Source organism: Trachemys scripta, chromosome 12, assembly GCF_013100865.1.
Source record: "Trachemys scripta elegans isolate TJP31775 chromosome 12, CAS_Tse_1.0, whole genome shotgun sequence".
Taxonomy (NCBI): Eukaryota; Metazoa; Chordata; order Testudines; family Emydidae; genus Trachemys; species Trachemys scripta.
In genome coordinates, this window is record NC_048309.1 from 13,410,267 (window position 1) to 13,438,098 (window position 27,832).

Genomic DNA, 27,832 nt, shown 5'->3' on the forward strand with positions numbered 1-27,832 from the left:
CCCCCCCACAGCTGATGATGTGAAGTGGGTTTGTTTGTGGGTTCTTTTGTCAAAAAATACTGACCCAGCTTAAGCACTTAGCTCCAGGAGAGGATTTATGTCTGTGAATCCTGAATGGAGGAAGGTGCCTCCCTCTGGCCCAGAGTTAGGCACCTAACTCCCTTTTACAGGGAAAGCTTTCTATTGGCTAGCTTAGGTAGCTTCCCACTCAGCTTGCTGGCTTCTGTGAATCCCTTTTTAGGTACCTTACTCTCTTCATGCATTATATATTGAACTTGGATGCCCAGCTCAGGGCTGTGAATTCCATTAAGTCGCAGGGAACCCTATGTCCCTCTTGCAAATCTAGCTTCTGGATTCAAGAAGAATGAATAATTCCATGTCCACCAATGGACATTCAGGGTGTCTAAGGTAATAAATACTTAAAGGTTCATTGTGGATCCCTTGATGAATTGGGACAACTCATGTAAGTGCTCAATAACATAAGTGAGGATTCCACAGTTTGTAAGGTCCAATTCTGCAACCCTTACTTAAAGTAAGGGATAGGAATTAGGCTCTACATTTGGGAATACTTGGAATCAACGGTTGGAATCTGGTGGGCATATCCCTCATAATCATTTTATTGTAATTCAACAGGACTTGCGATACTGCTGGACCTCAGTCTTCCGTGTCACATACCGTCCTGATGATGAAAGCCTAATTCTGTTCTGAGTGAAGTCAAAGGCAAAGCTAGCAATGAGAGTAAGATCAGTCCAATTGCCTCTTTAGGAACACAGTTTGAAATTCTATTAGTTCTATAACATCTCGTTTTAATAGCTATTGTGCCATACGTGAAGTAGTGTGACATTCAACACATCAGTACTTACTGTGGCTCTTTCAGTGATGGGCTCAAGAAATATGTTTCATAAATAATTTTAGAAAGTAGGCACACTAAAATCATTGGGGTTTACATGAAAAATAATTGAATATCAATCCAGATACAATGGCAACCTCTTGACAGCTTCAGTTCTGCTATAATTCATTGAATTAATCAAGCTGTGACATTATATGTTATTACAGTGGAGTAGGAGTACAAGGTGTTTTTTTTTTTTTTTTTTTTAAAAGAGCCTCTATTCTGAAGGGACACTTTCCAACAAAAGAAAATAAAGCCATTATAGGAGTTGCCATACAAATGATCCATCTAGTCCATTATCCTCTCTAACAGTGGCCAGTACTAGCTGTTTCAGAGAAAGGTGCAAGCAAAGTTGCAGTAAGAAGTTATGGCATAATCTGGACACAGGAACAATTTCTTTAAATCTGGCAAAGCACTTTTGTGGCAATGAGTTCCACAATCTAACTGTGTATTGTTTGACAATGTATTTCCTTTGAGCAGCTGAAAATCTGCTGCATCTCAAATTAATTGAATGCCTCCTCGTTCTTGTATTATGAGAGATGGTGAGTTTATCATGTTATATTTTCTTCTATCTGCTTCTCAATATGCAAATTAACAAGAGACAAGGTAATGTGACCAAAGCATTATGCTGTAAATTACACTAAGCCACTTTAATTTAGGGGTCAGGAAAACATTGTGAGGTTTCCTAGATTCTGAGGCCAAAAAGGAACACTGTGATCATCCAGTCTGGCTGACCTCCTGTATAACACAGGCCATCAAACTTCCTCAAAATAATGCCCAGAGCAGATCTTCTCAAAAAACATCCAATCTTGATTTAAAAATTGTCAGTGATGGAGAATCCACCATGAACCTTGGTAAGTTGTTCCAACTCTCACTGTTAAAAATTTAGGGTTTACTGTGACCACTGCTATTTTCCAAGGTATTGAAAGATGTCTCTGACTTTGGGTTCTGAAAGGTCACTCATTTCCACTTTGCCCACATGTAAATGACTTGTGCAAGGTACAACGCTAAAATCAGGCTTATGTCTTTTTATTAAGAAGACATCTCAAGCATATGTGCCTGTTATAGAGTCACACATGTGCAAACAAGTAAGCAGAGTATTTTTTCCCACAAACTAAAATAATAATAATAATTCATTTATAAAAATAATACCTGCTTTTATATGGCACCCTGCTTCCATGGATCATAAGGTACTTTATATAGAAGCTTGTTAACTATGATTAGCTGTCTCTGCTTTTATAGAGAAAGTGAATAATTGCAATTGCAAAGAGGCATTTGGAAGCACAATTATACATTTAATCATGCAAATGTGTGATTAATGCATACAAGTTCCTGTTGTTATTGTGCACATGTCACTCAAAAGCATAAATTTGACCCCCAAATAATCAGACTAATGCCCATTACAATCTATCACCAGTTTATAGACATACAACTTGAACAAGGTAAAAGCCCCAGTTACATGAGCCACTAAAGGCTAAGCTGGAAATGGAAGCACTAAAAATATACTGTAGTGAGCAATTCTTCACTGGCAAGAGGACAAGCCAGGTGACCTAATACGTTTTTTTTCCCCCTGCATCGCTAAGCCTCTTTGATTTTGTGCCATAAGCAAAAGCAAATAAACACATGGCCATATGCTAAAAAGTGCAGACAGTTCATAAACCAGGAGCAAAATCGTGCCATGGGATCTCATTCTTCTTTAAAAGACCTTCCCAATAAATGCTGCATAGGAAAAAGTGAAATGCTTTCACTCTTTAGCAGCTACAGTATGATGCTGTACCTGCTGTTTTCAGGTGTTTTGCATCTAAAAGGGGAGACAAGGGAAGTAGATTTCAATTCCTCTGGAAGGGAGAAGATTTTAAGACCGTCTTGTCTGGCAATGTGCCTTGCTCACTCATGGAATACAGAAAGCAGGTCATTTTAAAGAGCTCAGAGTACTCTAGTGTTTCAGACGTGAATGCACTTGCCTATATCTCAAATACTTTTGGAGGAAAAGATATTTTATTCAAATAATATTTTATTATTATTTTAATTAGTTTTTTGAGTTCTGGTGAAAAGATACTGGATTTGCATCTATGCAGAATGAGGTCTGCACTTTATACTTAGTCATGCAAAAATGAGAACTGATTAACCTCTCATCTCTCAAAATGAACTGAACGTTCAAAAATGTGACTAATTTAATTCCTTTTTTATTTCCGCTCAGCTCTGTACTTCCTGGAACTTGTTGGGATTGGAATTGGACAAGCCACGGTATCACTAGCAAGGCTGTTCCTCCACATTTCCCACCCATCTTGAGATGTGGTCTGGTCTCATGAGCTTGAAGCAAAAGCAGTTCAGGCTCACCAGAGAAAACTGAAGCCCTTCACTCCTGGATGATTTTTCTGGAGAGTTAATCATTTTCATTCATCTCTTTTATTAATATTCCTTCCTTGTTATGCTCCTTGATGCTTACAGTGCAACATGCAGCTTTAGCATTGCCTATTGCTGGGGCTTTCTCAAAGTCATCCTTCCAAAGAGAAATGATAAGTGAGAAGAGTAGTGTAATAATACTTGTGAACACAAACAGTCAGCACCATAAGTACAAGCCCCTGCCCTCCTGAATCTGAAACAGAAATGGCCAGGCTGCTATGAGCAACAATAAAGCTGGATTCATTTGGTTAGCAAATTGCAGCAATTCGGGGTTTCTGTTTCTAAGCACTATTCTAGTCAGTTCAATTTCTTATGCCACAACCATCGATGCTTTATATTATGAATACTTTGCACCGAGTGACTTGACTATGTCTGCCATGTGTGGATTCTTCCATCATTCTCCCTTCCTCTCACCCAGGTAAGAACTGTAGGTGGCTTATTTTTTTCTATGCTGTGCTTTGTATTTTTATTGGTGAAGACAGGTTGAAGGAATGTGTCTTACACTTGGAAGAGAAAGAGGTGATGTTTGCAGCAGGTCTTAGATCTGATAGGAGTTGGTTCCACAGTCTTGGACTGGTCCCTGATCTCACACACACATGAGCTTTACCTCTGTGGTAGAGAATGCCATAGGGCTGCATTGATATCCTATAATCTGGCCTGAATAAAGGACCCAGAGAGGCAATTCACACCCTGCTTCCCCCTCACTCTAGGGGGAGATTAACGGCATCAATTCTTTTCATAACACAATTGATTCCTTCTCCACACTGGCAGAGCTGTGCTGACTGGTGCATGGGAGTAGGCAGTGCCTTGCCTCTGCCCTTTTGCATCAGAGTAACCCCCTACAGCGCCTGCTTTCTCCTCCCCACCCTCAGTGTATGAACCAGGGATACTGGTAGACCCAGCAAGGCAGCATGGGGCTAGTTTACACCCAAAATTAGGTACCTTGCATCTTCTTACTCCATTCTATGCCTTCTCCAGACAGCTCATGAGCACACTGACTTGTGAGTACCCTATTGTACAATTGTTTACTTTTCTTTATTTACTGACAAGTCTATTCCTGCCGTGAAAGGTAAAGTGGCAGCAGGCGTGCCACTGTACTGTAACTCATTCAGACACGTGGACGTGACATCGTATGTTACAAGTGCTAATTTCTATTTGAAACCGCTAGTGAATTTTGATATTCAGGTTAAACCAAGCTAGAATCCACCTCTATTTCACTTATAGATCTCCACTGAGCTTACTTTAAAACAAACAACTGCACAGGGATTGGTTGATGTGCAATAAGACTGGAGCAAAACCTTTAAATGATAAAAGGCAAAGTACAGCACGTGGAGGATATTTTCAGGAACAAAATTCTCATCTTCAGTTTACACACAAAGACAGACAGGGCAATGATATTTAATACCAAGGCACAGTCTTCTGGAATATGTCCAACAGCAATCCCTAGAAGTGGAAATGGCTTTTTGCAGAAACAATAAAGCCAGCTCTCTTGGGCAATAGGAAATAAGATGTTTTTGTTTGTCTAAAATATGAGCAGTGAAAATAAATAAATAGCGGTGCTATATAGAAAAATGTCATTCAACTAATAAACTGCACTTTCTTCTTGATGGGATATTAAATACAACACTGTAGCTGTCTGATATTTCTCCCATTTGCATTACCCTGCAGACATCACTTAGTTACATATATTTGTTTTATTATTCTTAGCATGCAATATTAATCTATTCCTGGTTAGTAATTAATTACTGTTACATATTTTCACAGCTCCATAGCCTTCTCAGGGGAAAGCTTCTACCACACATTTAAGAAGAGAATTAATGTGTATTTATGTAGATGGACCCTCTGGAATAATTTACATTTTGTTAGGATGATTTCTGAGTCAAACATATCTGAATAGCTTTAAAAAAAATAAAAAAGCAAGAATAACAAAGTGCATGCAGTTAGGAATAAGGTTATTGAGGAATAAAAATGAAATAGTGTATCACAGTAAACCTGTCATCCTTTGGAAGCTGAGGCCCCAATCCTGCTCTCACAATCAGTGATGTTATACCAGCATAAAATTGGAGTAACAGAGTACTGAATCATCTACTTGCCAAAAGAAGTGGATGTTATATAACAACTGTTAGTCTGTTTACTTGATTACTGTTAATCAGAAACAGATACAGAGCACAAGTGCTAGGAAATAAGGAGAGAGATCCGTCTCTCCTTTTCATGGTTATAAATCCTTTAGCTTCAAATATAGTCACTCCAGATTTATGGCCTGATCTAAGCGCACTGAAGTCAGTGTAAGTCTTTCCATTGGCTCTCTGGGGGACAGACAGTATATCTCTGAGCAGGGTTTTAGCCTTACAGGTATAACTAATACCGTTTAGAGGTATATAATTCCCACTGAGATCAGTTACAGTGCAGTATTTCTAGAAAGATGTACATCTCCTTATTGGAAGATCATCTTCATGTTCTCACTTCCTATTAGAATCTATTCCCAGCCAAAGATAAATAAATAAATTGCTAAGAATGAATGAATTCAAATGTGACAGGGGAAGTGATGGAAGTTAATGGAGAAAGTAACATTTCAACTATGAGGCATGATAAATAACTATGTGGGTCACATGGAGACAACAATAATAGGAGTTAAATGTCGGTTGTTCATCTTTCCTATAAGGAAGCTAAGTAAACCTTTTCCATCCTTAATCACTTGGTCTCTGTTTCCTAACTTGGTCTTATTTATTTTCTTCTTTGACCATTGAAACTAGAGCGCTGACATTACATTTGTTTAATCATCATCAATGTCTCTGGTGTCAACTCATGATTTATATAGACTGTGCAGGTAGCAATGTCTATAATTAAGGTTGCCCAACATTTACCATTGAGCATTGGCCTGCTAAACCCAGGGTTGTGAGTTCGATCCTTGAGGGGGCCACTTAGGGATCTGGGGCAAAATCAGTACTTGGTCCTGCTAGTGAAGGCAGGGGGCTGGACTTGATGACCTTTCAAGGTCCCTTCCAGTTCTAGGAGATATGATATGATATGATAAGACCCTGTTTTCAGCTGCTTCTAACTTTGTCAAACTTTGACCATTTGATTTGAAATTTTCCATAATTGTCTGCCTCAGGCTGTTTTATTTATTATTTATTTATTTTGCGTGAAGAGGGAAATTTCAGTAAAAATTGTTCAAATGTTTCTCAAAGCAAAGGTAGGGGAAAATACATTGTTTTCTCATATATATTTTAAAAAGCAGCTTACACTTGTTTTGTTGCCAATCTCTGGTGCTTCCATACTTTGGAGCAAGGACTTGAAATGTGGTAAGGGGGGTTGGGAGGAATGCCCTGGTATCCCTTTTGTTATCCCCATGAAAACCCACCCATATTTGACCAAGTTATGAGCCTCTGCAAATCTCAGTCTGCACATGCTCAGTAGAGACTTGTTAGAGTTAGGCAGCTAAATTCTCCAGAGTCTGACTTCACTGCGCAGGCTTAAATTCCTCACATCTCCTACTTGTGACTGGATGCCCCATCCCCACAGAGTGACTGATCATGGTTCATCCCAGGGCTAAACTGGATTTTCCCTATAAGTGCACCCCCCAGTAACCAGGGACCACTGTGGTGCCAGCCACTGGAGCACAGAGCAGGGAGATTGTGGCGTTCTGATACTTTCTTTTCTTTTTCAACAAAGAAAGCAACAGAATCCCACTAGCCATCACCTATAGCCCCCAACTAAAACCTCTCCAGCACATCATCAAGGATCTACAACCTATCCTGAAGGACGATCTCTCACTCTTACAGACAGCCTCCCAACCTGAAGCAAATACTTGCCAGCAACTACACACCACACAACAAAAACACTAACCCAGGAACCAAACCCTGCAACAAACCCTGGTGCCAACTCTGTCCGCATATCTATTCAAGGGATACCATCATAGGACCTAATCACATCAGCCACACCATCAGGGGCTCGTTTACCTGCACATCTACCAATGTGATATATGCCATCATGTGCCAGCAATGCCCCACTGCCACGTACATTGGCCAAACCGAACAGTCTCTGTGCAAAAGAATAAATGGACACAAATCTGACATCAGGAATTATAACATTCAAAAACCAGTAGGAGAACACTTCAATCTCCTTGGACACTCAATAACAGACTTAAAAGTGGCAATTCTTCAACAACAAAAACAGTCTCCAATGAGAAACTGCAGAACGGGAATTAATTTGCAAACTGGACACTATCAAATTAGGCCTGAATAAAGACTGGGAGTGGATGGGTCACTACAAAAACTAATTTCCCCCTGCTGATACTCACCTTCTTGTCAACTGTTTGAAATGAGCCACCTTGTTTACATTGGCCTCATTTACACTACAAAAGTGATTTCCACCCCTTCTTGTCAACTGTTGAGAATAGCCCGCTTCCACATTAATTGAATTGACTCTTTAGCACTGACCCCCTATTTGTAAGGCAACTCCCATCTTTTCATGTGCTGTGTATTTATACCTCCCTACTGTATGTTCCACTCATGCATCTGATGAAGTGGGTTTTAGCCCACGAAAGCTTATGCCCAAATAAATTTGTTAGTCTCTATGGTGCCAAAAGGCTCCTCGTTGTTTTTGATGATACAAACTAACACAGCTACTACTCTGAAACCTGTTACCAGCTGACATTTTGCCATTTCTGTCCCACTACTCAGGGCCAGGCTCACAGGGGATCCTTCTCCTCCCAGCATCTTTGGTGATAGGTCTCCTCTTTTATTCAGGCAGTCCCAGAGTACCACTCTGATCTGGGCATAGTCCTGGGCAGCCACCACATCAAGCATCAGGTATGGGCCCTGTGCTGCAGCAGTCAAACAAGGAGCCAACAGGATAGCCCATTGCTCAGACAGGCACTGTGCTGCTGCAGTTACCGCAGCCACTCTATCAAGAGTTGCTAGGAAGGCTTCAGGATCATCCTTCTGGGTCAACCTTTGTGAGCCTCTCTGGTCAGCTAGTGTCACTGGGGCAGGGCCCAAAGGCCCCATAGGAGAACCCACAGCCACCCCTGGAGGTTGCAAGAGAGTCAAGATTTATTGTACCAGCTGAGCCGTTAGCTCCCAGATCTGTAGCTGTGAATGTTGTTTTTGCTGGGCCACCATCTGTTGGAAAAGTTGCTGCTGGTGGTGGTTCTTTGCCATCCGCATTACCATTTGGGCTAGGTCCATGTTGCCACAGACCAGCCGATTTGCTCCCTCAAGCCTTGTGGTGGTTGAAGATTGAGGTTACACTAGTCTTTCCTTTCTACAGGGACTAGGTTGTTGCTTCCCCTCTCCACCGCACATGGCAGGGTCAGTCCAGGGATCATGACAAACTGCTGCTAGGCCCCCGATCAAGTGCACTGGGCAAAGGGTTTTTATTTCAGGCAGGGCACCACCTGCAGCAGTCTCTCTTAGAAATAACCAGAAAGTCACTGATAGTAAATCAAAACAATAGTTCTGCATTAGCCCTATCTTCCCTCAGGGAGGCTGTAGCAGACAGCAGTCCCTAACCAGTTCCAGGCCCCACCCCAGCTTCTCTCACAGAGCAAGAGTTAGAGGTCTGCTCTTCATCCCAGCCAGTTGCCAACTGAGCTGGGCTCTCCCCCTTTTAACCTCTCCCTCGAACCCAGACACCTATTGCAAGTGTAGTGGGGTGCGGCTGATTGAGGCCACAGCTTGTTAACCCTTCCCTGGACAATGTGGGGTTTGCAGACCACATCACACCTTCCTAGCAGATACTAGGACATAGGAAGGATCCACAAAAGTACTTAGGCACCTACACCCCAATCTTTGGCACCTAAGTCCCTGTTTTAGACACCTCAGAGTATGTCTCCACTGCAGTTAGACACCTGCAGCTGGCCCATTCCAGCTGACTGGGGCTAAGGGGCTCAGGCTTAAAGGGCTGTTTAATTTCAGTGTAGCCATTTCAGCTTGGGTTGAAGCCCGAGCTCTGAGACCCTCCCTCCCCACAGGCTCCCAGCCTGAGCCTGAATGTCTACTCCACAATTAAACAGCCCCTTAGCCCAATTTTCATAGGCCTGAGTCACCTGGCACCACCCATTGGTTTTTAATTGCATTGTAGACATACCCTAAGTCCCAGTTTTGGCTTCACTGTAAACCACAAAACTGAAAAACCCTGTAGGCACCTACACTCACTCAGCACCTAACTGTTTCTGTACAAAAGTTCCCTGAGCCCCTATGTTTCTGCTTCTCTTTAGGCATCCAGATGCCCATCTCCTGCCTAAGCCCCAGAGCGATCCACAAACTGGGGGAATATAGGCATAAAGCTGCCTAAGTTGCATATCAAATCAGCATGCTCAGGGAGTGTCTACTAGATCAGAACCCATTCAAAATCTGGCTAGGGGAGGAGAGGTAGTGTCTACCTTAAAACTTTTAGCTCTGTGGTTAGAGTACTCACCTGGGGCATGGGAAACTCAGATTAAAGTCCCCCCCTTCTCTTCTAGAGAAGGGGAAAGGATTTGAACTGGGGTCTCCCACATCCAGGAGAATTTGCTACCCACTGAGCTATGGGATATTTTGATGTGGGGTTCCCTCAGTTTCTCCAGTGGAAGCTGTTCCACTGTGGATCAATAATGAAGGCGTGATTGGAATAAGGGCTAGCCTACACTACCGGCCAGATCGACAGGCAGTGATCGATCCAGCAGGGGTCGATTTATTGTCTAGTATAGACGTGCTCTAGCGTCAACTCCGGTACTCCACCTCAACGAGAAGCACAAGGAGAATTGACGGGAGAGTATCTCCCATCGACACACCGCAGTGAAGACACTGTGGTAAGTAGATCTTAGTATGTCAACGTACCTTAGATCAATTCCCTCTGTAGTGTAGACCAGCCCTAAGATACTGGACCTGGGGCCTCCCACAACACTTACAGGTGTGTGCCCTAACCAGCACACTACAGAGTCATTCTCATTCCCTCTCTCTCTGGCCCAGTGACTGTATATAGGTATTGTACACAGTGGAACAGTCATATACAAGATGAGGAACTGTCCCTTAATGCAGTACTCTTATTTAAAGGACAAGAATATTTGTTTTTGTTCACGATGGGCACAAACTATTACAGGTTGAATTTGAAAAGATCGTCACTTGAATTCTAGGTGAAAGTATTAAAATGTGACATTGATGTCTATAAATAATGAAAAACTCTTTCCACCAATTATTGAAATAAAATGCACTGTGTCCTAATAACAGCTTTTAGAGGCACACATCTTTTAAAAGGCCAGAGTGCCAAAACATTAATTTTACATCCTAATGGATTCCTGAACATAAATAAAGTACTCTAAAAAAAAAAGTTTAATATGCAGTTCTGCTCTGAAAAATGTCTCAGAAAAAATGGCAATGTGACAGTGTTTAAATGGCTTCCTTTAACATTTGTTCAGTTTACTAGTAAAATGTTTTTTCTAGATTCCAGCCTTGCAAACCTAAATTAGGATCTAAAGGTCAAACTAAGTTGACTCCTTTTTGCTCATCATCACTGGTAATAAAGATTCTGCAGTCCAAATTCACCCCTCTCTTACCCCATGAAACCCCATTGTCTGCCCTACAGCTGCTTATAATTTTTCATTGAAATGGAGAAAATGGAGGGGGTGGCAAAAATACATTTTTAACCAAAACTTTTCATAGAAAATTGTTTCCACCAAAAAACTAACAGATTTTTTGTTTCCCCCTTTTTCTTCTTTCTTTCCTTTCTTCACCCTTTCAGATAAAGAGGCAAAAATAATTTGTTTTGTTTTTTATTTAGATAAAAAACCAAAGTATTCAATAAAAAGTTTGGAATGAAACTTTTTTTTCATTTTGTTTGAAATATTTTGCAGAGAATGTTTTGTGTTTTTCAAATAGTCCAGCTTCCTTCAAGATATTGAACTTCATATTACACGTCAATAGGAGGTGAGGGCATTGAGTGCTTCTGCATATCAGGGCCGTACACCTGTGCAACCCCATTCAGGAAAACCTTTGGTCTCACATGTGGAACTTGATTAATGATTCTAAAAATGATGTGAGAGTCAGAATAGAATCCAGCTCACTTTCCCACAGCTGTATTGGCTCTGCAGTGCTAACAGGAGGAAAAAAGTAGCCACAATTATTTATTGTTATTAAAGCAAACAGCTAAGACTATGAATAGGCACAGGGAGTTGGTCTATGACATAATTATTTCTACACGATCATGTTAGAACTGCTTTTGGGAGCTGATTATGATTGCTCAGCCCTGTATTTGAGGGCCTGCATATAACTAAGAGTGCAATTTGTGCCATTTAGATACTCAATTTGCATGTGCTAGACATTTAAATGACATCAGTTGCACCTCTAAATAACAAAGAGGCCCCATTAAGTATAGTTTGAAAATCAGGCCCTTAGGCTTGGAAGATAATTATTTTGAGTGTGTAAGAGTGTGACACCAAAAGTGCTGGTATGATGCTGGTCTTTAATTCCTGGCCCTAGTCAAATGACATAAGTTATAGTTAGAAAAGTTTATATTGTAGCCCCATGGTGGGGGTTGGTATGCATTGACTTTAGTAAAAGCTGTTCAAAGAGCACCCTGCCTTTTCTGAACTATTAACTGGAAATTGATCCAGTAACTCTGATCACACATGCAGTAACCCCTCATATTTTCTAAAACATACATGTAACTGGTGTTGTCAGACGCTACCGGTGTGGTGCTCTGCTCTGTTCAATGTTGATATCAATCGGCTGCGTGCGTGTGTTCCCTCTGTGTGCTGCCCCGGCTCTGCGCAGATAGCTGACACAGCAGACTCCGAGAGAACCCCCAATGACCACAGACTCTAGTAAGGTACGAAGGCACGTCGGCCAGGTTTATTGTTGAAGAGAAACACAGTCTCCAGCTTTCCCTGGCATAGAAGTCCAAGGTGCTGCTAGCTAGTACATATGTGCTCCCTGACAATGGACTCAGCTCAGTCAGTGGCGGGACTTTCCACTGCCCCGTAGGCTGAACCAAGACACCGCCCCAGGGATGCATTCTTATACACAGGTACAAACAAGTTACACATCACTCCTGACGTATTGAGGTGCAGCCCCTCTACGCAGCAAGGTACAACCCCACCACATAGCAAGGTGCCGCCTCTCACCTTGTACGTGTTGGTTTGAACAAAACAATTCTATCCATCATATTACCCTTTAGGCCCCGTCATTGGGATGGGTCAGCTTGTTCCTTGTTATCTGTCCGAGAATTAGGGTGACCAGACAGCAAATGTGAAAAATCGGGACGGGAGTGGGGGGGTAATAGGAGCCTATATAAGAAAAAGACCCCAAAATCGGGACTGTCCCTATAAAATCAGGACATCTGGTCACCCTACCGAGAATGTACAAGTATACGGATGTTCTGATATCTGGTGTCCCGTACCTTTTAGGTATGTCTCTTTTTGCAGCATCAGCCCTTTCCCTGCCAGCTTCTGTGAGCAGGGCCTGCCTCTGGCTCACAGCTTAACTTTGCTTTATGTTCGCAAAGTCTTGACCATTACTTTAGTTCAGGCCTTAGGCCTCATACTGGGCCTCTGATACCAAGGTTTATATCTCAGGGCCTCCTCTTACTACAACTGGAAAAATACTGCAGCCTTTCCTGTTTAAGGAATAGTAATTACACTATACAGTGTACTGGATCAAAACTTTCATTAAACTGTCATAACTGAAGGTGGAATCTGGCTCTAATCATAGTTTAAACAAACAAAACAACTTCTTAGATATAGTACTAGGAAAAAATAGGAATGATTGGAAATCACAATAGATAAAAATCAGTCAGGTTATCTTTTTGATAAAGCCCACACATGACCTAAGAAAATCTGTGATAGTTATATGGAATGTTGTTGTAGCCCTGTCGGTCCCAGGATATGAGAGAGACAAGATGGGTGAGGGGTAAGCTCGAAAGCTTGTCCCTCTCACCAACAAAAGTTGGTCCAAATTAAGATAGTACCTCAATCACCTTATCTCTCTGTGATAGTTACTCAGTTTGGAGCTCATGTCAGAAAGTGTTAATAATGAGTGAACACTACTTATGGTTTCCCTGAGGAGCATTGTAGATAGAAAAATTTATCTCATTAGATGGACTGAAGTGAGAAGTGCTTTATGGTCAACTTACTATACTTTTTAAGAGAATGAGAACTTTTCAGGTTCTACTAGAAGTATTCACACACAAAAATGCCCAGCTATGCATTTAATGAGCCATTTGGGCATGCAAATGTCTATTTTGGAGTGAAATATTTTCAATTGCTTGTGTAAATTGGCCACAAAATCATGTATAGATTTTTGCATGCACAATTTTGCACCTGCAGGGCCTGTATATTGAACAGAATTGTTATTTGTGTGAATTGCCAGTGTTGCAGAATGCAAGTTTTAGCCCACACAGAAAGCAATAAACTCAAGAAAAATATCTGTCTATATTCTACCTTCGTATTTGTTATATTAGGATTCAACATAGCTTTGAAATAGAAGAGAATACTTTATAAAATTAATATATTTTAAAACAAATAAATGAGCATACTGCTCATAAAAAGGAGGGAGTAGTTATGCTTACCTTGAACCATGCTAAGGAGCGGTTGGTGTGCATTCTTCCCCATCACATTTTGGTCCAGGCATCTCAGTTTTGTCCTGCTACTCCAGTCCCAGCTATTTCAACATGAAAAATGGGCATAGGGAACACCAATATCAATTTCATTTTTTGTCCTAGTCATGCTATAAACTTAGGATTGGAGAGGTAAAGTTAACATCTTCGCTGCTAGTCATCTGTTCCGCTACGCATGCTGCCATATTCCATTGATCTATTATTCTGTTGGCCATCATGGACTACCATGGCATACCTGGATACCTTGTACATTCATCTATGTTGGAAGTGTGTTTTGGCTGAAATTCCTAACATGTCAATAGAAGTAAATTAGTGCACTAGTCTGTTTGATGCTACCCCAACATTATTCCAGCATCTGTGGTGCTATGAGATATTCATGATATCTCCGACTTGCTCTGTGAATTGACTAGCTCCCAAATGCAAATCTTTTCATTAACCATCCTAGTACAAAGGATTATGCTGGCACCAGCAATGCCATTCTTTCTCATTCTATCCTTTATTACACATGGCCCCCTTTTAAGGCAGCTAATTAGATAAAAATCAGATAAAAGAAATACTCTAAAGTCTACTTTATTCTCCTATTCATACAGTCAAATGGATTAGAGAGAATATTTTGGTTTCCATAGAAACAGACAACCTCACTGAACTTATTACTGGTCACTTGGCATCCACATTGCCCTTTGCTGTGAAGAAATGTAAAAAAGTTACTTTCTTCCCTACTAATACATATCATAACAATGTATTAACAACCATCTTGGGGAAGAGGGCGAGTCCTTCCCTCCTCCCCCCATGTTTAAATTAAAATAGGTTATTGCTTCAAAGTAAGGTGTTGTCGCTATCTTCCATCCTGTGCTTTTTTGTAGTAATAGTAGCAGCAGCAGCACAGTATGGTTGTTGAATGCAACACAAAATGATAATCTAAATGTTAACAAGTCACCATTAAAGAATGAGGCCCATTTTCAAAGCACAAGTAATCCCTGACATACCATAAAACATGATATTTTATTCACTCCCTGGATACATTATCAATTCACTTCCTTTTCAAAGCAGTCCGGACTCAAGCACCTTATCGCAAGTGTTTTACAACTGAGTGGTGCAGTAATTAGTTTACATTGTTAAAACTAAGTGTGTGTGCATGCTCTGTGTAGTTGTGTTTATGGAGGGTGGGGCTGGGTTGAGAAGAGCATTAAAAACTAGTTCTCAAGTAGATGAATCACTCTACCTTTGTGCTCCCAACCTCCTCCTTGGAAGCCTGAAATAAAATGATTAAAGGCAATGTACCATTATAGCGAAATCTCTACAATAGGCTACCCTTATTAGGCAACCTCCAGCCTGAGAAACCACCTCAAAGGATCCACAGACGTATTGAGTACAATTCTTCTCTAGTTTCACAAGAAGATCATTTTTGTTAAAACGGCCCATTCTTTGGACATCTTTTCTATGGTTTCTCAAGACAAGGCTTCTCGATGGGTAAATTAAAACCAAAAACATACAGAAATGAACGTGCAGCCATTCGAGACTTCCTGGCTATCACCACATTGCTCTGCTTGGCTAGCTGGACCCTCATGGCAAAAGCAGGGCTAGAATTCAGATTGTCCTCCAAAATACAATGGCCCCTACTACTTGAGCTAAAAGGGAGCATTCAGTTACTGCCTGCACGATAGGGCCGATTGAATATAGCGGTGAATGCTGAAACTAAAGGTAAAACTTTTTATTGGAACTATTGGTAATAGTAAAAAGAGTTTTGAACAAGTGTATTCAATGGTGGCAGTGAATTCCAGATGCAAGAAGTGAAAATGCTGATTGCCTTTAAAAATGGGTCTGAGACCCAAAACTCCACATCCAGGAATATCCCCAAACTTTGAAGCGGTTCACATTTGAATCTGAACTTTGTGGTTCCTGGGCCCAGTTCTAATTAATCTAATCATTGGAAGCTGGTCTGTGGAGGTTCTTCTGCCCACTATAAAGGGAAAAACTATTTTTTTTAGCTACTTTCTGCCTAAATTGCTGCGATTTTCATTTTTGTCTGAACTTTTATAGGCATCTTTCAGCTAAAGGAAGGGATTTAGAAATGAAGAGCATGCCAACAAGCTCATGCACTAGTTTCCTCTGTCACTGACAAGCTGCAGAAGCTAAAGTTATTCTGGGTCTAAACAGGGACACAGAAAAATAAATGACAGCAGAAACATACCCAGGTATTCTGCTCAGTCTGAAAGGTCAGGAGAGCATTTGCAGTATCACCAATCTGTTGGGAATGCACTCCTAGAGCCCCTAAATAGCTCATTTTGTATAAGGAATACAAGTGGTGGAGGTAGATAAGTCTTAAGTCAGTATCACTGTTAGTCTCTAAGGTGCCACAAGTACTCCTGTTCTTTTTGCGGATACAGACTAACGCGGCTGCTACTCTGAAAGCTGGTAGAAGTAGACTCCCTCCAGCTATACATATCACACTATACAGCATCAGCAGCCCCCCGTGCCACTGTCAGAGTATTATTTCTGGCTGTGAACTGGCCCCAGCACTGAGCAATGTTTTACCTTGAAATGATCCAGTCATTTTTATCTTCTCCTTTGACTGCAACAATAAGGAATCTGATCTATCAAAAATGATTCCCTGCTGTTGTAGCAGTGGGGCTTTTGCTACTGCCTGCTAGTACTTCTGCAGCAAGGAACAGTAATGGTGACAGAGACATCAATGAGAGCATAGCATTGTAGCTTACCGTAGTTCCTCTTGACAGAATAGCTGCTCTCCAGACCATAATTGCCCACTCCTAGCTAATGGTCATAGAACTACTGGACACTTCGCAGAGTCATTGCAGGCTTGGGCAGGGATTGTGTGCTGCTTTACTTGTGAGGGGGGAAAAATGTGTGATAAGCAAGAAGAGGGGAGAAAATTCTCAGGGCATTTAAATTACACTGGGTTAAAAATCACGGAAATATACAAAAAATATTTAATTGTAGTCTATAAAAATCAATATATAGCAAAAACATAGGGCTAGAACCAGGCCAAGTCCCTTAGCACTGCTGGAATCTCCCAATTGCCTGTATGCCAAACATTCCCAGCTTTCTGACAATAGGGGGTGTCCCAGGGTAGGCTGACGGTGGAAGTGTGCATGACCAGAGCACAGTGCGCTGGTGATCTTGGGCTGACACAGGGTATGACTACACTGGAATAAAAGACCTGCAGCATGTCCGTGGCTAGCCTTGGTCAGCTGACACAGGCTCACAGGACTCAGCTGCGAGGCTAAAAATTGCCATGCAGATGTTTGGGCGCCAGCCTGAGCCCAAATGTCTGCACAGCAATTTTTCAGCCCCGCAGCCCAAGCGCTGTGAGCCTGCGTCAACTGATCTGGGCAAGTCACAGGTGTTTAAATGCTGTGTACACGTACCCAGAATGGCTTCTAAGGGACTATTCCAGCCAGCATAAGCAAGAACAGCCCCGAATTTTTGCACTAAATTGTGCCAATGACCCAGCTGGCTCCACTTGTTTCTTGGATTAGAGAGGTAAGAAAGTGAGATATAAAGTCACTTCTGCCCCTCATCCAGGTGCACCAAGTGGATCTCTGTCACACCTTAGGGTCTAGCCCATATTATTTATATATAACTAAGTTAAATGCCAAATAATAATAATTCAGTGATTATGCAACAGCCATAATTTTATGAACCATACTTTTGAAGTTGCCTTAAACCAGTCACTAAAATTCAGACTATTTTATGCATTTACATTTTCAAGCCTCAGAGATTATTCTTTTAAAATCTCAAAGATGCTAATGATAGTCACATACAGTTAGAGAGAACATAGGAGAAAATACAGCATAATTTTGGTATGCATTGAAACGATTTAACCTACCAGTTGCTGACAGAAGCATCACTTACCAATTAGGCATGACTCTGATCTGAGCTTTGCCTCACTAGCGTGAGGCCTTTAATTTCTGTAACTCGCCTCAGCAAATCAATAGAGCCCTTGTGAGGAATAGTATGCAGCTCCTCAGTGCAGCCTCTTCAAATGGGATGTCGTGACAGTGCTCATTTAGAGCAGAACTTGTCATGTGACAATAGCAAAATATCTTAACCCAAGAAACCGTTGCCTTATTTTAATATGTCTCCTTGTTCAGTGCTAGAGTTACTTTCTTTTAGCATTGAACAAGGAAATGTGAGATAAGGCAAAGGTACTCAACTTGAAGGATCATGAACAGGAGTTGGGGGTCATGACCACTCTGACCTTCCCATATTGGAAGGGGTATCCCAGTTAAATGGGAGGGGTGTTTGCAGGGTGGTGATGGATAGGGGTGGGGGTGGGGTTCCAGTGTGGAAATTGTTGACGACCCTTGGAATAAGGCAGCGATTCTCAAACTGTGGGTCAGGACCCCAAAGTGAGTCACTACTCTGTTTTAATGGGGTCACCAGGGCTGACATTAGACTTGCTGGGGCCAAAGCTGAAGCCTGAGCCCCATCACCTAGGTGGTGGGGCTTAGGCTTTGCCCCCTCCCCCCACTGAAGGCAGTGGGGCTCGGGGGGGCTTAGGCTTGGTTCCCACCCACCCACCTCCCCGCCAGGGTCATGTAATAATTTTTGTTGTCAGAAAGGGGTCACAGTGCAATGAAGTTTGAGAACCCCTGGAATAAGGAAAATAGTATTATCCCTAAAGTTTCTCTCTCTCTCTCTTTGCTCTACTGTACAGCTTCTCCCAGATGCCTCCTGCCTTGATCCCTGCTATAGTTATTTAAAAAAAAAGGAAACATTGCCTCATAGACCTGCCTAAACTTTTTAAAAACCTCCCATCAAACTAACACCTCTGTTTTTACAAAGAAATTGACACCTTGAGCAAAGTGTTTCATTGATCCATTGATTAACAGCAGTCAGAAGCATACTAACAGATGTTAAACACAGCACTTACTGCAATAATTAGTTGTAACAAATGTATTTAAATTAAAGCTGTAGAGAAATTAATACCATTACAATTAGGCACTAAGGGCCCTCTGAAACATTACAGTTTGCAGCTTGTTAATACTTGTTTCAGAATTTTTTTTCCCCATCTACAGTAATAGTGGTAATAAGTAACTGAAGCGTCAGATCTTTCAGTTCATTGGCACTCATATCCAAAAGATTGTTTTGTGGGAATCCCTTTGCTGCCTTGATAAGATGGTTGAAGCTCTATTTCTGGGGAGATGGGGGTGAGAGGCAGTGTTACCAGTGAGGGAAAAGGTCAGAGCAGAGAAAATACTTCATAATAAATAGTGTCAATGAAGTTAGCCTCTGTCAGGGTTCCCTCCCCACTCTAAACTATAGAGTACAGATGTGGGGACCCGCATGAAACACCCCCTAAGCTCATTTCTACCAGTTTAGGTTAAAAATTTCCCCAGGGCACAAATTCCTTCCTTGCCCTTAGTATCGCTGCCACCACCAAGTGATTTAAACAAACATTCAGGGAGGGCCACTTGGAGCCCTACCTCCCCTAAAATATCCCCCCAAGCTCCTACACCCCCTTTCCTGGGGAGGCTTGAGAAAAATATCCTAACCAATTGGTTACAAAATGAGCACAGATCAACCTCCCTGGGTCTTTAGGACACTGAAAAAACAATCAGGTTCTTAAAATAAGTTTATTTTAAAAAAAGATAAAAGAATCACCTCTGTAAAATCAGGATGGAAGATAACTTTACAGGGTAACAAAAAGATTCCAAACACAGAGGATTTCCCCTCTAGGCAAAACTTTAAAGTTACAAAAACAGGGATAAACCTCCCTCTTAGCACAGGGAAAATTCACAAGCTACAATAAAAGATAATCTAATGCATTTCTTTGCTATTACTTACTATTTCTGCAATATTAGATGCTTAGTTCAGATATGGCTTAGGAAGATGTATTTTCCCTGCCCTGGTTCCTTGCTGACTCTGAGGGAACAAAGGAACCCAAAAAACAAAAACCTTCCCCCACCGATTTGAAAGTATCTTCTCCCCTTATTGGTCCTTTTGGTCAGGTGTCAACCAGGTTATCTGAGCTTCTTAACCCTTTACAGGTAAGGAGGGATTTTATGCTACCCTTAGCTGTATGTTTATGACAGCCTCACTTTATGCTCATGGATATACTGTGTTCAGATCACAATTTTCTGGAATGTGTTCATTCAAATATTTTATCCTATCTACTGATTGTGAATATTCCAAACAGGAGCCGCTCTGCTTACTTAATAACTGGCCAGATAAATCATGTGCTATTGTTTCCCTTCCCTGACTGGAAGATTTGACATGAAGATTTGTTTAGATGAATTTAATATGCTGTTTTGGTGACCCTTGCACATGTGATATTGAAATGAGCTTTCTGCAAAGATTTGTACCATTAAAACTTGATTGTGGATAATGAAAACAACAGGAACACAAACATGGCCAAAGCTGAAAATACAAATAATTATTTCATTGAAATGTTTGTATCGTTTGCCCAGTTCTACATGAGATAGAGAGCTGAATGAGACATACATATGTAGCATCCGCTCTTTAATCTAGACAAATAATTGGACCAGATTATTTTCTCACATACATTCAGTGGGGCCAAGACAGTGCAACCCCACTGGATGTAAGTGAAAGCACAGGTTGATACATACTTAGTCTCTTATTTGCATGAGGATCAGAGTCACACTGTCTTGGGAAACAGACCAGTCCTCGCCATCATAGGATCTAATCACATCAGCCACACCATCAGGGGCTTGTTCACCTGCACATTTACCAATGTGATATATGCCATTATGTGCCAGCAATGCCCCTCTGCCATGTACATTGGCCAAATCGGACAGTCTCTTCACAAAAGAATAAATGGACACAAATCTGACATCAGGAATCATAACATTCAAAAACCAGTAGGAGAACACTTCAACCTCTCTGGTCCTTCAGTACCAAACTTAAAGGTGGCAATTTTGCAACAGAAAAGCTTCAAAAACAGACTCCAGCAAGAAATACTGAACTTGAATTAATATGCAAACTAGATACGATTAATTTAGGCTTGAATCGAGACTGGGAATGGCTGATTGAATCTATTTCCCCATGTTAAGTATCCTCACACCTCTTGTCAACTGTCTGAAATGGGCCATTTTGATTATCACTACAAAAGTTTTTTTTCTCCTGCTGATAATAGCTCATCTTAATTAATTAGCCTCAGAGTTGATATGGCTACTTCCACCTTTTCATGTTCTGTATGTATATATCTCTCCTTACTATATGTTCCATTCTATGCATCTGAAGAAGTGGGCTGTAGCCCACAAAAGCTTATGCTCAAATAAATTTATTAGTCTATATGGTGCCACAAGTACTCCTGTTCTTTTTACTGTTTTTATAATAAATGAAAAATATACGTCAGCTCTAGAGGCTCAATTTCTAGTTTTCACACATGCAGCATCCTCTACATTTCACCAGCTATGCTCTTTATCTACTTAGCTGCTATGGATATGAAACTTGTGTGATGCTGGCAAACCCAGTGCCAGCTGTGGCCAAGGTCATACGTGCCAGCTAAGAACTGACAGACTCATAGCTGGAAACCAAACCAGCTCACCTGTATGTTAATTTTGTTCAAAATAGGCATTAATCTTATAAGAATATATTTAGTGTTTAGACTCTGCAATGCTTGTAAGTTGCTGCGTGCATTAATCTCATTTGTAATGTCTGAATTCCATACTATAAGGAAATATATAAGTCTGGCTTTATGACTTTGAAAATGTTTGCTCTGAACTTGTGAACCCAGGCATGGGAATCATCCTCCCTCCCCTCTTCCCCCCTCCCCCATCCAGGAAGACTATCAAAAGTTAAAACAACGAGGAGTACTTATGGCACCTTAGAGACTAACAAATGTATTTGGGCATTGACTTTTGTGGGCTAAAACCCACTTCATCAGATGCATGGAGTGGAAAATGCAGGTATATATACACAGTACATGAAAAAATGAGGAAGAGCTGAGAAAGAGGGGAAAAAAAGGAAAAATTAGCTGTTGCCACCAGCTAATTAAACAACATATGCACACATCTCTTAAGACAGAAAAATCCAATTCTGTTCTTAAAAAAGGTAAATTTTATTAATTAAAAAAAAGAAAGAAAATACATCTGGGAACTCAATCTATTGCTAGATTTTAAAAGAGCAATTACAAGGATTAAGCACCAAGCATAGCTTTCTTGCGGTCCAGCTTAAAGCTTACAAAAAGAAAAAACCAAAAGCACCTGGGGTTAGCACAGAGGAGTCCACAAGCCATAAAGAAATAAAAAAAGAGAAACCTAATCACGTCTTTCTAGACATTTCCTGATCTACTTACACATCTGGTGTTTTAAATGAGTAGTTCCTAGGTATGATACTGATGATTTTTTCATACCTGGCCCAAGCTTCTCACAGCATAGCTCTGCCCTGTCTGCCTCTCCCCGGGAGAACAGCCACAGACGAGAAAAGGGGAGTCTTTGTTTCAATTTTAAAAAGTTCTAGCCTTTCCAGTGGCTCTTTTGGCCAGCTGCCCACTCACTTCCTTTTACCTATGCATAGCAGTGAGACTTTTTAACCTTTTACAGGTAGAGCAATTAGAGAACAGCTACTAAGAGGGATTTATAGCTAATGGCTGGCTGGGTGTCCATAAAAAGGAGCAACCCCCCCCCCTTAATTTATCACAAGCATCCCCTGGGGAACTTGGGAAGTTGATGCGTTTGCATGGAGAAGTACATGCAGAAGGCCTCATCCCATGGGTCTGAATGCTGGAAGAAGGAAATCAATATAATTGACATGAACAATTTTCATCTCATTGCTGTTTGAACTTCACAGAGTCACTGACATTAAACGAAGGCTACGTCTACACTAGTGAGCTTATAGCAGCACCGCTATACCGATGCAGCTGCACCACTGTAAGATCTCTTGTGTAGCTGCTCTATGCTGAGGGGAGAGACGTCTCCCATTGATTTAATTAAACCACCCCCAACAAGCGGCAATAGCTATGTTGGCGGGAGAATTTCTCCGCCCAACATAGCACTGTGCACACTACCGCTTACGCCAGCAAAACTTATGTCACTCAAGGGTGTGTTTTTTCAGATCCCTGAGCAACATAAGTTTTGCTGGCATAAGTGGTAGTGTAGACATGGTCTAAGGCACAGATCCCCAGGGTTTACCCCTGGGTCTGCCCTGAAAGACATTACCACATCTGTCATCTTTAGGAACCATTGATGGTCACTCATTTGTGTGTATATGCTTGCTTGCTTCTACCTGTAAATAACACATTTATTTTTCCTAGTTAATAAAACTTTAGATAGTTCATTACAGGATTGGCTACAGGAGTCTGTGGTGTAAGATCTAGAGTATCAATTGATCTCGCGTAAATGTCTGTTCTCTCGGGACTGGAAGCGACCTGAATATTTTGTGATTTTTGGTGTAAGTGACCATTTATCAGTAAGTCCAGCTTGTCTGGGTGGCATGATAGACTGGAGGGTTTAAGGGGGCTGTTTGTGACTCCATAGTAAGACTGTTGGAGTGATCCAGGAGTTTGTATTTGTTACAGGCTTGGTGAAATCTAATTATAGAACATACCACCAGTCTGCGGTGTCTGCCCTGTTTTTGACAGTCTGCTCTGAGTTAGGCACTTACAGTCATGAGCCACTCCAGGAATTGCCACGATAAGTATTCTTGCTTTAAATAATCACATAAATTCCTTCCTAATGCCTCATAGCACCGACCAGGTCTATTCCTAGGAATGCACTATCCATAAAAGCAATGTTTTCAAATCTTTTTACTAAATATCAAACCATAATTCCCAAATATTTATAAAGGCAGCATTTCAGCTGATGCACCTTTCCACGCTGAATGGGCTGCACTAAGAAAAAACAAGTATGCTAGATAGTAACTAGTGTTAATTATAGGTGACCTTATTTGTTTCTTCTGTACAATATAGGCAAGTTTTCATAATCTTGATGATGACTTTTGCCAGTGTAGTTTACAGGTGTGCATATTGACTGACACATTTGCATATCAAACCTTGTATATGTAAATAATTGAATGTGCATTTGTCACCTGACTTGATTAGTGGAGATTCCTCAGTACACTAAGGGCATGTCTTCACTACAGAGATAGTTGCTCCTAACCCCACTCCTCCACATACAAAACCCTCTCACCTGAATTAAGTGGCGCTTTCGGCTTGAGCACACTGGCCTGGTTGGGGGTTTGGGTTACAGACCAGGTTCCTCCTTCATTTGGCCTGATAACCTGTCCCTTTTGCAATGAGGACACAGAATAAATCACCCAAGTGCTGAAAGTCCCCCAGCACCATGCAACAATTTCCCCCGTGTGCCTATAGGACAAACAAGTGCTCCCACAATTCACTGGGAAAGAATCACAATGAACTGTGACATGAAGAAGAGCTCCATGTAGCTCGAAAGCCTGTCTCATTCCCCAACAGAAGTTGGTCCAGTAAAAGATATTACCTCATCCACCTTGTCTCTCTAAACAGTTATGAGAGTTGCCCTCAATAATCCTGTCATCACATGAGTGAGTGCAGCACCAGTCAGGACTCAGTAACTCAGGTCAGGTTTGCCATGTGCTGTTCTTACTTGGGCTGAGCTAACCCAACCCAGGGGCTGAACACTTGGGCTAACTGCAGTGAAGATATATACCCTAAGTGTGACTTTGAAGAGAGGAAAATTTAGGACTGTACGTAGTATTTCAGCTACGGGCTCTTATTAATCTTATTTGAGTCCACTTGTTGTATGTATTTAGTATTTATATTGTGTAATTGTTCACATAGGATTGCTTCTGCTCCCTGTCTGCATCACTACTGAAGGTTTTGAAGCAGGACAATAACAAATAATGAATAATGAATTTTTTCAACACTTTTATGTATGAATCACCATTTGTGCTAAAATTCCTCGAATTTTCAGAATATGCAGACAGACATGTTAACGAATGCCTGCTAGTCATCTGAGTGCACATGAACAGCAAATATAATGATCACTTGAAACCCAGCTAACAGAGCTGTGTTTTTAATCAATAAAGTATTTACAGCTTTGTTTTTAGTATTTCAGGTCATTTAAAAGCAATGCTCCTGATCTTGTTACACTCACTTTCCCACAAGTGAGCAATGTAAACATATTTTTAAAGCTATAAAACTTGTAACAATGAACAAGATATGAGAATGTTCACTTTGATCAGCCACTTGTCTGTTTCAGACACACTATCTCTTCCAATGTCTGTACTGAGCCTAGTAAAATGGGCCTCCGAATCTTGATCAAGGCCTTTGGGTGCTACAAATACGTGATCAATGATAAATAAAATAAATTATTCTTCATACTTTCATCAAGGGATTTTTAATGAATGTTACCAAAGCAATATAAGTATTAGTCCCCATTATATAGATTGGGAAACTGAAATTTAAATGAGTAAATAAGTCACTTCTGAACAATTCAGTGGCAGAATTGGGAACAAACACTAGAGGTGAAATCCTGACCCTTTTGAAGTCAATCACAAAGCTCCCAATGGAGCCACGATTTCACCCAAGAAATCCTGAGTCCCAGTCCATTAGTTGAACTATTTTATTATTGAGTTTTCTGCATAATTCACTGCGTTAGGTGCCTTCATAACACAGAGGAAGACACAGTCCCTGCCAAAAGAATGCCCAACCTAAGAAACATGTTGCCTTTTTTTCAAGGCTCTGACAGTGGAATTTACTTTAGCATTTTCTATTTCCCTAGTCAATAAAATGACTCAAATACTTATGTTGCCCCATGATAGATTGATTTCAGAAATGAAAGCTTAGAAGTTCTTTTTCTGTGGTTGTGCTGCTGCTGTTGTTGTGTTTCTGTTGTGTCTAAAATATGAAGTGATCGTTATTAAAGAGCTTGCTCCCTATTAATAATAATTATAATCAGAATGAAAGCCCATTGTGTGTGTTTGCTCCATTGTGGGTAGTTATCGTTTATGCTGCTTTGAAGTCAAATGCCTGCACAGACACAGTTTCTGAGGCATCATAGTGAGCCTGAGCTACTGAAGATCTAAACCTGCTCCTACCACCTTGTTCACTGCAGCTTGAATCCCAATTAACTTTCAAAACACTTTTTTTTTTCCTGGAGAGAGAGAGACAGATGTAAAAGTGACATAAATGAACCATATCCCATGGCAGTGAGTCTGGATGATGAGGTGGTCAAAGGAGAGACAGCATGTGAAAAATAAAAAGATGTTCCCTGAGTTGCTTACCATAAGCATATTTGTGGAGAACTTGCAACTGAGATACTGAATGATTCAAAAAGACTATACTCCCTAAAGTAGCAGGATCTGACCTAGTTCTGATGATAACCTCCTATGCCCAGTCTTTTGGATGGTGTCCATTGTTCAACAAGGATAAAGGCCAAGTTAGAGTTCAGTACTAGAGTTTGTGTAAAGTCTCATGCCCTGTAATTACAAGATTTTTTGCTCCAAATACCTGAAATTTTAAGTGGTGTAAATATTGCAAGATCAGCTGTCTGGTGACATTTCTGCCACCTTACCAGCCATTCTGGGAAAACGCTCTCCAAGTTTTCACTTTCACAACTGTCAGGCATGTCCATAACTCTTAAATGGTAATATTATGCCTGTCTATGATTCCTTACCCGCAGCACAGATACTTCTCCCTTCATATCATTCACTTTCATCTCTCAGTCCCGCTTTTCTTGTCAGCCCCTGGAATCACCTCCTGCAGAAAGTCAAATCTGGAATTAATCATCTCAGAAAGGTTTTCTTTTATTACTGTCCAAGTCACATACCCTAAAGGATCTGGAAGAGGAAAACAATGCCTGTAACTGCATCAGAGTCTTAATAACCCAGTAGTACTTCTCACTCACACCTATCCAGTTTAGTATTACACATAAAGGGAGCTTTCTCATTTGTGATGGGTAAATGTCACAAGGCTGTGTTTGGTACAGTTATGCAAGTCTCAAAGTTTGGTCTCATAAGTGCCATCTTGATAACATGTTAGAGAGTGGTCACAAGTGAGGTGACTACAATGTCGAGATTCTTCGAACCCTCTGTGAACTGGAGAATCTTTGCACAAGCCTTGAACAGGCTGGCGTGTAAAGGGAACGGAGAACATTCCAAGGGCTGAAATACTGCATTATCAGTCACATGTATCCAGTAAGTCGAAAATTCCATATAAGGGAAGCGGAACATCTTCCAGCCTACAATCTGAGCTAGTGAATCCAGTCCAAATCCCTCCCAATTGCTGTAGCAATGTGAGGGATGTGAAATTCATCCTATCTGGACCCACATAAAAAAAACAAAACAACAAAACACACACAACTTTGATCTGAGCAATCCTGAACTCTGTGGAATACCAGATGCAGATCTAAATTTTGCAGCTTGCACTCATCTCTAATCTCAACCTTTTAATTTTCCAAAACCAGGATAGAAATCTTGTATGAACGTGATTTTCTGATATTATTTCAGCTCTCCCACTTCCAATCCTGGTCAAGACCTTAAAATACAAAGACAGTCTTCCTCTTCATATCAATCTCATCAAATGGGGTTTGCTCTACAAATCCTTTCCCTATGAAGTGCCCTGTTCAGTGTGCCATACCCTCTATCACATCACATGCTAACATGTCTTCCATTATGACATTGACCACTTCTTGGGTCAGCCTATCTGAAATCCAGAGAAAGTCTGAAAATGAAAAGAAAGTTATCTTCACAGTTTTAAACCGCAAAAAAGAATTCAAGTCAAGTTTGGTTTGTGTGAAGTTTCAGTTTCATTCTTATTTTACTTAAACTGGTACCTACTTACCTTGCCTCTTCCATTTGCCCATCTTTAGAAAGACACTGACATAGGAATCTATGCATGAAATAGTATACTGTGTTTTGTATCAGGTCTTCCATTTTTTAAACCTTTATTTAGAAAAGTATTGTAATGGTTACACTGGTCTACAATTTTTGAGAAGTTGCACAAGTGTTGCAGCATATGTGTGGGGCCCATGATCAGGCCTC

The 27,832-nt window shown here is 41.0% G+C and overlaps 1 long non-coding RNA gene across 1 annotated transcript in view; it reads right to left on the reverse strand.

Moving 5' to 3' along the window:
* Window positions 1–26,531, reverse strand: part of LOC117886184 — a 38,796-nt gene extending 12,265 nt beyond the window's left edge. Inside the window, exons 1-2 of the long non-coding RNA XR_004647893.1 lie at window positions 26,467–26,531; window positions 13,841–13,932 (exon numbers count right to left, since the gene is read on the reverse strand). This is a non-coding gene — a long non-coding RNA (uncharacterized LOC117886184). The remainder of the gene's footprint in view (window positions 1–13,840; window positions 13,933–26,466) is intronic.
* Window positions 26,532–27,832: the final 1,301 nt, after the last annotated feature.